Below are 10,000 nucleotides of genomic sequence, written 5' to 3'. Positions count from 1 at the left end.
CGCCGTAGGACCGAGCCCCTGTCGCTCCGGCCCTGGGAAAGCCCCGAGAGGCTGGGTCGAATAAGGTCTTTCAATTTTTTATGTTTGTCCACCCAGGGTGTCCGTGTCCCCTGGTGTGTCCGTCATAGCGCCCCCTAGGCGGGCACGCCGTAGGACCGAGCCCCTGTCGCTCCGGCCCTGGGAAAAGCCCCGAGAGGCTGGGTCGAATCAGGTCTTTCCATTTTTTATGTTTGTCCACCCAGGGTGTCCGTGTCCCCTGGTGTGTCCGTCATAGCGCCCCCTAGGCGGGCACGCCGTAGGGCCGAGCCCCTGTCGCTCCGGCCCTGGGAAAAGCCCCGAGAGGCTGGGTCGAATCAGGTCTTTCAATTTTTTATGTTTGTCCACCCAGGGTGTCCGTGTCCCCTGGTGTGTCCGTCATAGCGCCCCCTAGGCGGGCACGCCGTAGGACCGAGCCCCTGTCGCTCCGGCCCTGGGAAAAGCCCCGAGAGGCTGGGTCGAATCAGGTCTTTCAATTTTTTATGTTTGTCCACCCAGGGTGTCCGTGTCCCCTGGTGTGTCCGTCATAGCGCCCCCTAGGCGGGCACGCCGTAGGACCGAGCCCCTGTCGCTCCGGCCCTGGGAAAAGCCCCGAGAGGCTGGGTCGAATCAGGTCTTTCAATTTTTTATGTTTGTCCACCCAGGGTGTCCGTGTCCCCTGGTGTGTCCGTCATAGCGCCCCCTAGGCGGGCACGCCGTAGGGCCGAGCCCCTGTCGCTCCGGCCCTGGGAAAAGCCCCGAGAGGCTGGGTCGAATCAGGTCTTTCAATTTTTTATGTTTGTCCACCCAGGGTGTCCGTGTCCCCTGGTGTGTCCGTCATAGCGCCCCCTAGGCGGGCACGCCGTAGGACCGAGCCCCTGTCGCTCCGGCCCTGGGAAAAGCCCCGAGAGGCTGGGTCGAATCAGGTCTTTCAATTTTTTATGTCTGTCCATCCATGGTTTAAATGTCCCGAAATGTGTCCGGGATAGCGCCCCCTGGCCGGGCGCGCACTCAGGACCGAGCCCCTGTCGCTCGAGTCCTGGAAGTCCTTAAGAAAGAGGCTGGTCTGAAATCAGGTCGAAAAATTTTTTATGTTTGTTCTTCCAGGGTGTCCATGTCCCTAAATGTGTCCGAGATAGCGCCCCCTAGGCGGCCACGCATGTCCGCGTGAGCCCCTGTCGCTCAGCGCCTGGAAGAACCATTCGAAAAAAGAACCATCGAAAAGAGGGGGAAAATCCAACTTTTGAGTCCCAAAATAGCTCACTTTGACTCGGACACATTTCCTGCCAATTCGGCCTGTCTAAGCCTGGCGCACCTACTAACGTGATGGGGGTGTTTTGGTAGACCTGGTAAAAACAGGGAAAATCGAAAGAGGCTTAAAGTAGGCTAGAACTCAAGCCTCTCTCGTTGTTGGACTTAGAAAAAATCCGGCTCGAAAAATAAATCCCATTGAAATGCATTGGGCTTGGCGCTGGGATTTTTTTCTAAGTATGTGAACGAAAGAGGCTAAGGAGGCTGGAAGTTAGGCCTCTCTCGTTGTTGGACTTAGAAAAAATCCACTTTTTTTGGCTGGGATTTTTTCTAAGTGTCACATAGAAGAGGCTAAACAGGCTGGAGGCCAGGCCTCTCTCGTTGTTGGACTTAGAAAAAATCCCAAAAGTGGACACTCTGACAAAATCACGCATGTTGACACTTAGGCAAAAAATCCAACTTTTGCTCCACGGAAGAAAGAGGCTAAGGAGGCTGGAACTTAGGCCTCTCTCGTTGTTGGACTTAGAAAAAATCCACTTTTTTTGCACGGGATTTTTTCTAAGTGTCTCATGGAAGAGGCTAGACAGGCTGGAGGCCAGGCCTCTCTCGTTGTTGGACTTAGAAAAAATCCCAAAAGTGGACACTCTGACAAAATCACGCATGTTGACACTTTGGCAAAAAAGCCAACTTTTTTGGACTTGGCCCGGCTTTTCTTCCATTTGTCCCCCACTTGGGCTGGTTCACTCCTGGGTATCTTTTGGTCATTCCCGGGGGCCCCGGAGCTCGCGCAGCTCGCTGCGGGACTTCTGGAACTCCATCCTGGGTAGGATTTTTAATCAATTTCGGACCTTTTTCCAACTTTTTCTCAAATTGTCCCCCACTTTGGCTGGTTCACTCCTGGGTATCTTTTGGTCATTCCCGGGGGCCCCGGAGCTCGCGCAGCTCGCTGCGGGACTTCTGGAACTCCATCCTGGGTAGGATTTTTAATCAATTTCGGACCTTTTTCCAACTTTTTCTCAAATTGTCCCCCACTTTTGATGGTTCACTTCTGGGTGCCTTTTGGTCATTCCCGGTGTTCCCGCGGCTCGCGCAGCTCGCTGCGGGGCTTGTGGAACTCCATCCTGGGTAGGATTTTTAATCAATTTCGGACCTTTTTCCAACTTTTTCTCAAATTGTCCCCCACTTTTGATGGTTCACTTCTGGGTGCCTTTTGGTCATTCCCGATGTTCCCGCGGCTCGCGCAGCTCGCTGCGGGGCTTGTGGAACTCCATCCTGGGTAGGATTTTTAATCAATTTCGGACCTTTTTCCAACTTTTTCTCAAATTGTCCCCCACTTTTGATGGTTCACTTCTGGGTGCCTTTTGGTCATTCCCGGTGTTCCTGCGGCTCGCGCAGCTCGCTGCGGGGCTTGTGGAACTCCATCCTGGGTAGGATTTTTAATCAATTTCGGACCTTTTTCCAACTTTTTCTCAAATTGTCCCCCACTTTTGATGGTTCACTTCTGGGTGCCTTTTGGTCATTCCCGGTGTTCCCGCGGCTCGCGCAGCTCGCTGCGGGGCTTCTGGAACTCCATCCTGGGTAGGATTTTTAATCAATTTCGGACCTTTTTCCAACTTTTTCTCAAATTGTCCCCCACTTTTGATGGTTCGCTTCTGGGTGCCTTTTGGTCATTCCCGGTGTTCCTGCGGCTCGTGCAGCTCGCTGCGGGGCTTCTGGAACTCCATCCTGGGTAGGATTTTTAATCAATTTCGGACCTTTTTCCAACTTTTTCTCAAATTGTCCCCCACTTTTGATGGTTCACTTCTGGGTGCCTTTTGGTCATTCCCGGTGTTCCTGCGGCTCGTGCAGCTCGCTGCGGGGCTTCTGGAACTCCATCCTGGGTAGGATTTTTAATCAATTTCGGACCTTTTTCCAACTTTTTCTCAAATTGTCCCCCACTTTTGATGGTTCACTTCTGGGTGCCTTTTGGTCATTCCCGGTGTTCCTGCGGCTCGTGCAGCTCGCTGCGGGGCTTCTGGAACTCCATCCCGGGTAGGATTTTTAATCAATTTCGGACCTTTTTCCAACTTTTTCTCAAATTGTCCCCCACTTTTGATGGTTCACTTCTGGGTGCCTTTTGGTCATTCCCGGTGTTCCTGCGGCTCGTGCAGCTCGCTGCGGGACTTGTGGAACTCCATCCTGGGTAGGATTTTTAAACAATTTGGTACTTTTTCCTCCTTTTCCTCCATTTTTCCCCCACTTTCGCTGGTTCACTTCTGGGTGCCTTTTGGTCATTCCCGGTGTTCCTGCGGCTCGTGCAGCTCGCTGCGGGACTTCTGGAACTCCATCCTGGGTAGGATTTTTAAACAATTTGGCACTTTTTCCTCCTTTTCCTCCATTTTTCCCCCACTTTCGCTGGTTCGCTTCTGGGTGCCTTTTGGTCATTCCCGGTGTTCCTGCGGCTCGTGCAGCTCGCTGCGGGACTTGTGGAACTCTACCCTGGGTGGGATCGTATGATTTTCAACCCATTTTGGACCTTTTTCCCGACTTTCCCTCCATTTCCCTCCCACTTTCGATGGTCCACTCCTGGGTGTCTTTTGGTCATTCCCGGGACCCGGGAAGCCTCGGGCCTGCGGCGGGACTTGCGGATCTCCATGCTGGGCATGATTTTATGAGTTTTCTGGACTTTCTCTTCCCCGGGACCCGGGAGGCACGCGGCTGGACGTTATGCCCCCTAAAATCCCTCCCTTTGCTCGTAAGGCCAATTTTCCTCCGGATTTACTCTCTATAGACCCCAAGGAAAAAAATACCCGACCGGCGTCCATTTTTGACATCGGTCTCCAATTTAGGGCACGCGGGCCGAAAGCGGTACGCCGGTTCCGAAATCCGGCCCCCGCATTTTTTGGGTATTTTTTGAAAAAAATGGCATTTTTGGGACCGGGGGGACTTGCTGGACTCAGTCCCGGGTGCGGATTTTGAAAACGTTGAGGACTTTTGGATTTTCCCCCAGCTTTTCTCCCCCACTTGCAGTTTGACTTTGCGGGGTGCGTTACGGCTGTGCCGGGCGTCCCTGGACTCGGGTGGCCAGCTGCGGGGCTGGTGGGGGACTGATTTTTGAACACTTTGAGGACTTTTGGCTACTCTGCCAGCTTTTCTCCCCCACTTGCAGTGTGACTTTGCGGGCCTTGTTACGGAGGTGCCGGGCTTCCCTGGACTCGGGTGGCCAGCTGCGGGACTCGTGGGACTGATTTTGGAACACTTTGAGGACATTTAACTTCTTTCCCAGCTTTTTTCCCCTCCACTTCCAGCCCAGCCCTCTTTGTTTATCATGCCTATTTTCTGCTGGACACACACCCTCTCTTTTGAGCTGCCTCTTTTTTTTAATTTGGATATGATTTATTGATGAATGGATTTGTTTTCCCCTTTTTAAATGATGGTTGATGTCTATCTTTTTAATACTTGCTTCTGGCTGCAGCCGAGACTTACAGTGTGATGCATCCAACCCCAACCCTGGTTTTTGTTTCCCTTAAAAACTTGGGGAAATGGACAGCTTTTTGGGGGGGCACTTCCAGCAAATGGAGGGACCTATTTGGAATTCCCCACCCGGGTGGAGATCCACGGCGAGCCGGCCTTCCTAAAGGGACAGCAACATGGACACTCTGCCATCATTGCAGCTTCTTTTTTTTTTTGGGGCACTCTGTCATATTTCCAGCTTTTTTTCGTGCTGACTTCCAGCAAATAGAGGGACCTGTTTTGAATTCCCTACCCGGGTGTAGATCCACGGCAAGCCGGCCTTCTTAAAGGGACAGGCACCCCCCTGTCCCTTGACACCTGCTTCCCTCCTCGGCGTCACCGAAATCCCACAAAATGACTCAAAATAGGACCCCAAATGACATCACTCGGTCCGGTTCTTTGGGTCTCACTCGGGGGCTTCTTTGACTCTGGAAGGCATGGTGAACCAAAAGTAGACACTTGGAAAAAATCCCCACTTTACAAGTTGACACTTTGAAAAAAAATCCCGACTATATAAGTTGACACTTGGAAAAAATCCCCACTTTATAAGTTGACACTTGGAAAAAATCCCGACTTTATAAGTTGACACTTGGAAAAAATCCCCACTTTATAAGTTGACACTTAGAAAAAATCCCGACTTTATAAGTTGACACTTAGAAAAAATCCCCACTTTATTTTGGAAAGGTTGGTACACCAAAAGTGGACACTTAGAAAAAATCCCCACTTTATTTTGGAAAGGTTGGTACACCAAAAGTGGACACTTAGAAAAAATCCCGACTTTGACTTTCGCAGGTCTATTACACTAAAAGTTGACACTCTGTCATATTTCCAGCTTTTTTTTGTGCTGACTTCCAGCAGATAGAGGGACCTATTTTGAATTCCCTACCCTGGTGCAGAACCACGGCAAGCCGGCCTTCCTAAAGGCACAGGCACATGGACACTCTGCCATAAGTGCAGCTTTTTCTTCTAAGGGTGCAGCGGCGGCGGAAGTCCACCGGAGGGCTTCAAATCCCCGCTTTCCTTTTTAGGCTTAAAGTGGCTTTTCCCTCCTTAAAAACTTGGGGAAATGGACAGCTTTTTGGGGGGGCACTTCCAGCAAATAGAGGGACCTATTTGGAATTCCCCACCCGGGTGGAGATCCACGGCAAGCCGGCCTTCTTAAAGGGACAGGCACATGGACACTCTGCCATCATTGCAGCTTCTTCTTTTTTTTTTTCCCCTGTCATATTTCCAGCTTTTTTGTGCTGACTTCCAGCAAATAGAGGGACCTGTTTTGAATTCCCTACCCGGGTGTAGATCCACGGCAAGCCGGCCTTCTTAAAGGGACAGGCACCCCCCCTGTCCCTTGACACCTGCTTCCCTCCTCGGCGTCACCGAAATCCCACAAAATGACTGAAAATAGGACCCCAAATGACATCACTCGGTCCGGTTTTTTGGGTCTCACTCGGGGGCTTCTTTGACTCTGGAAGGCATGGTGAACCAAAAGTGGACACTTGGGAAAAAAATCCCCACTTTACAGGTTGACACTTGGAAAAAAATCCCCACTTTATAAGTTGACACTTAGAAAAAATCCCGACTATATAAGTTGACACTTAGAAAAAATCCCCACTTTATTTTGGAAGTGTTGGTACACCAAAAGTTGACACTTAGAAAAAATCCCGACTTTATTTTGGAAGGGTTGGTACACCAAAAGTTGACACTTAGAAAAAATCCCAACTTTTACACTTAGAAAAAATCCAGCTTTTTGTTGCTGACTTCCATCAAATAGAGGGACTTTTTCCATGTTTCTTAACCGGGTGTCGATCCAAGGCGGGTGGGCCTTCTGGAAGCGACACCCTCCTTGACACTTAGAAAAAATCCAGCTTTTTGTTGCTGACTTCCATCAAATAGAGGGACTTTTTCCATCAAATAGAGGGACTTTTTCCATGTTTCTTAACCGGGTGTCGATCCAAGGCGGGTGGGCCTTCTGGAAGCGACACCCTCCTTGACACTTAGAAAAAATCCAGCTTTTTGTTGCTGACTTCCATCAAATAGAGGGACTTTTTCCATGTTTCTTAACCGGGTGTCGATCCAAGGCGGGTGGGCCTTCTGGAAGCGACACCCTCCTTGACACTTAGAAAAAATCCAGCTTTTTGTTGCTGACTTCCATCAAATAGAGGGACTTTTTCCATGTTTCTTAACCGGGTGTCGATCCAAGGCAGGTGGGCCTTCTGGAAGCGACACCCTCCTTGACACTTAGAAAAAATCCAGCTTTTTGTTGCTGACTTCCATCAAATAGAGGGACTTTTTCCATGTTTCTTAACCGGGTGTCGATCCAAGGCGGGTGGGCCTTCTGGAAGCGACACCCTCCTTGACACTTAGAAAAAATCCAGCTTTTTGTTGCTGACTTCCATCAAATAGAGGGACTTTTTCCATGTTTCTTAACCGGGTGTCGATCCAAGGCAGGTGGGCCTTCTGGAAGCGACCCTCTCCTTCACACTTAGAAAAAATCCAGCTTTTTGTTGCTGACTTCCATTAAATAGAGGGACTTTTTTCATTTTTCTTAACCGGGTGTCGATCCAAGGCAGGTGGGCCTTCTGGAAGCGACACCCTCCTTGACACTTAGAAAAATTCCAGCTTTTTGTTGCTGACTTCCATTAACTAGAGGGACTTTTTTCATTTTTCTTAACCGGGTGGTGATCCAAGGCAGGTGGGCCTTCTGGAAGCGACACCCTCCTTGACACTTAGAAAAAATCCAGCTTTTTGTTGCTGACTTCCATCAAATAGAGGGACTTTTTCCATGTTTCTTAACCGGGTGTCGATCCAAGGCAGGTGGGCCTTCTGGAAGCGACACCCTCCTTGACACTTAGAAAAATTCCAGCTTTTTGTTGCTGACTTCCATTAACTAGAGGGACTTTTTTCATTTTTCTTAACCGGGTGGTGATCCAAGGCAGGTGGGCCTTCTGGAAGCGACACCCTCCTTGACACTTAGAAAAAATCCAGCTTTTTGTTGCTGACTTCCATTAACTAGAGGGACTTTTTTCATTTTTCTTAACCGGGTGGTGATCCAAGGCAGGTGGGCCTTCTGGAAGCGACACCCTCCTTGACACTTAGAAAAAATCCAGCTTTTTGTTGCTGACTTCCATCAAATAGAGGGACTTTTTCCATGTTTCTTAACCGGGTGTCGATCCAAGGCGGGTGGGCCTTCTGGAAGCGACACCCTCCTTGACACTTAGAAAAAATCCAGCTTTTTGTTGCTGACTTCCATCAAATAGAGGGACTTTTTCCATGTTTCTTAACCGGGTGTCGATCCAAGGCAGGTGGGCCTTCTGGAAGCGACCCTCTCCTTCACACTTAGAAAAAATCCAGCTTTTTGTTGCTGACTTCCATTAAATAGAGGGACTTTTTTCATTTTTCTTAACCGGGTGTCGATCCAAGGCAGGTGGGCCTTCTGGAAGCGACACCCTCCTTGACACTTAGAAAAATTCCAGCTTTTTGTTGCTGACTTCCATTAACTAGAGGGACTTTTTTCATTTTTCTTAACCGGGTGGTGATCCAAGGCAGGTGGGCCTTCTGGAAGCGACACCCTCCTTGACACTTAGAAAAAATCCAGCTTTTTGTTGCTGACTTCCATCAAATAGAGGGACTTTTTCCATGTTTCTTAACCGGGTGTCGATCCAAGGCAGGTGGGCCTTCTGGAAGCGACACCCTCCTTGACACTTAGAAAAATTCCAGCTTTTTGTTGCTGACTTCCATTAACTAGAGGGACTTTTTTCATTTTTCTTAACCGGGTGGTGATCCAAGGCAGGTGGGCCTTCTGGAAGCGACACCCTCCTTGACACTTAGAAAAAATCCAGCTTTTTGTTGCTGACTTCCATCAAATAGAGGGACTTTTTTCATTTTTCTTAACCGGGTGTCGATCCAAGGCAGGTGGGCCTTCTGGAAGCGACACCCTCCTTGACACTTAGAAAAAATCCAGCTTTTTGTTGCTGACTTCCATTAACTAGAGGGACTTTTTTCATTTTTCTTAACCGGGTGGTGATCCAAGGCAGGTGGGCCTTCTGGAAGCGACACCCTCCTTGACACTTAGAAAAAATCCAGCTTTTTGTTGCTGACTTCCATCAAATAGAGGGACTTTTTCCATGTTTCTTAACCGGGTGTCGATCCAAGGCAGGTGGGCCTTCTGGAAGCGACACCCTCCTTGACACTTAGAAAAATTCCAGCTTTTTGTTGCTGACTTCCATTAACTAGAGGGACTTTTTTCATTTTTCTTAACCGGGTGGTGATCCAAGGCAGGTGGGCCTTCTGGAAGCGACACCCTCCTTGACACTTAGAAAAAATCCAGCTTTTTGTTGCTGACTTCCATCAAATAGAGGGACTTTTTTCATTTTTCTTAACCGGGTGTCGATCCAAGGCAGGTGGGCCTTCTGGAAGCGACACCCTCCTTGACACTTAGAAAAATTCCAGCTTTTTGTTGCTGACTTCCATTAACTAGAGGGACTTTTTTCATTTTTCTTAACCGGGTGGTGATCCAAGGCAGGTGGGCCTTCTGGAAGCGACACCCTCCTTGACACTTAGAAAAAATCCAGCTTTTTGTTGCTGACTTCCATCAAATAGAGGGACTTTTTTCATTTTTCTTAACCGGGTGTCGATCCAAGGCAGGTGGGCCTTCTGGAAGCGACACCCTCCTTGACACTTAGAAAAAATCCAGCTTTTTGTTGCTGACTTCCATTAACTAGAGGGACTTTTTTCATTTTTCTTAACCGGGTGGTGATCCAAGGCAGGTGGGCCTTCTGGAAGCGACACCCTCCTTGACACTTAGAAAAAATCCAGCTTTTTGTTGCTGACTTCCATCAAATAGAGGGACTTTTTTCATTTTTCTTAACCGGGTGTCGATCCAAGGCAGGTGGGCCTTCTGGAAGCGACACCCTCCTTGACACTTAGAAAAAATCCAGCTTTTTGTTGCTGACTTCCATTAACTAGAGGGACTTTTTTCATTTTTCTTAACCGGGTGGTGATCCAAGGCAGGTGGGCCTTCTGGAAGCGACACCCTCCTTGACACTTAGAAAAATTCCAGCTTTTTGTTGCTGACTTCCATTAACTAGAGGGACTTTTTTCATTTTTCTTAACCGGGTGGTGATCCAAGGCAGGTGGGCCTTCTGGAAGCGACACCCTCCTTGACACTTAGAAAAAATCCAGCTTTTTGTTGCTGACTTCCATCAAATAGAGGGACTTTTTTCATTTTTCTTAACCGGGTGTCGAT

The sequence above is a fragment of the Nerophis ophidion genome, unplaced genomic scaffold (assembly GCF_033978795.1).
Source record: "Nerophis ophidion isolate RoL-2023_Sa unplaced genomic scaffold, RoL_Noph_v1.0 HiC_scaffold_296, whole genome shotgun sequence".
NCBI lineage: Eukaryota > Metazoa > Chordata > Actinopteri > Syngnathiformes > Syngnathidae > Nerophis > Nerophis ophidion.
Note: the sequence above shows the minus strand (reverse complement) of the source record.